This window comes from Myotis davidii, unplaced genomic scaffold, assembly GCF_000327345.1.
Source record: "Myotis davidii unplaced genomic scaffold, ASM32734v1 scaffold552, whole genome shotgun sequence".
Lineage (NCBI taxonomy): Eukaryota > Metazoa > Chordata > Mammalia > Chiroptera > Vespertilionidae > Myotis > Myotis davidii.
The window spans coordinates 521,190-522,286 of NW_006283439.1; the positions used below are offsets into that span (position 1 = coordinate 521,190).

Genomic DNA, 1,097 nt, shown 5'->3' on the forward strand with positions numbered 1-1,097 from the left:
CCTGGTCTGGTCCTGGTCCTTGTCCTGGTCCTGGTCCTGGTCTGGTCCTGGTCCTGGTCTGCTCCTGTCTGGTCTTCGTCCTGGTCCTGGTCCTGGTCCTGGTCCTGGTTCTGGTCCAGGTCTGCGCCCGGGCCCGGGCGGCTCTCCGGCTGGGCTCCTGAGCCTGAGCCCAGAGAACAGTCCTGCAGGAATGAGCTCAGAACCTGGCTTCTCCCTCCGAGCTGCCCGGCTGCCTCCTGCTATTAGATTTGATCCAGTGCCGGCCGCCCGGCCTCCCTCCCTGTGACAGGCAAACTGGCAGAGCAGGTGCCGCAGCTTTCTCGGCCAATGAGGGACGCGCAGGCAGCCCCGCGTGCGAGGCGGCCGGAGCTGCTTGGAACCCGGACAGAAACACGCTTTGTGCTTCTCCGGTTTCCAAGAAGCCGGGAGACGGTGCCTGTGCCCGTGGGCATCGTCCTGAACGTTGGCGCCGCCCTCAGGTCACCAGGAGCTGCCCCCACCGATCCCGTGACGTGAACAGGTGCCCCTGGTCCAGGCAGGTGGGAGGCCCGGCCCAGAGCGGCTGTGGCCGAGGAATAAGTGGAAGCGCTGCCTGAGAGGGCGGCCGGGCCTGTCACGGGCCCGAGGGGAAGGGCAGGGGGCGGACGGTCCTCAGACCCGGGAGCCACGTTCCCTGGACACACGGGGTCCGAGGGGTGGGGTTAATTTGCCCACAACCTGGAGGCGGGCTGGGCCGGGGCAACGTCACGGAACTGAACGGCCCGGGGCCTGGGGACCGAATACGTCGTGAAAACCACAGGGTTGCCCCCTATGGGGCCGAACACATCGGTTTCTTTTGAGCCAGGAAATGACGTATTTGAACTGGATTTAGGAGGAAAAACTATAAGAAAAAAGGCCTGGCCAGGGTGGCTCAGTGGTTGAGCGTTGACCTATGAACCAGGAGGTCAGGGTTGGATTCCCCGTCAGGGCACAGGCCCAGGTGGCGGGCTCCATCCCCGGGGTGGGGGGTGCAGGAGGCAGCCGATCCATGATTCTCTCTCATCATTGATGTTTCTCTCTCTCTCTCTCTCTCCCTCTCTCCCTCCCCCTCCCCCTTC

General features: G+C 64.4%; 1 long non-coding RNA gene across 1 annotated transcript; it reads left to right on the top strand.

The window, feature by feature from the left end:
- On the top strand, positions 1 to 520 carry LOC107183135. Its single transcript, XR_001513906.1, has 2 exons — positions 1 to 56; positions 120 to 520. It is a non-coding gene; the product is annotated as an uncharacterized LOC107183135 (long non-coding RNA).
- The last annotated feature ends 577 nt before the right edge of the window (positions 521 to 1,097 follow it).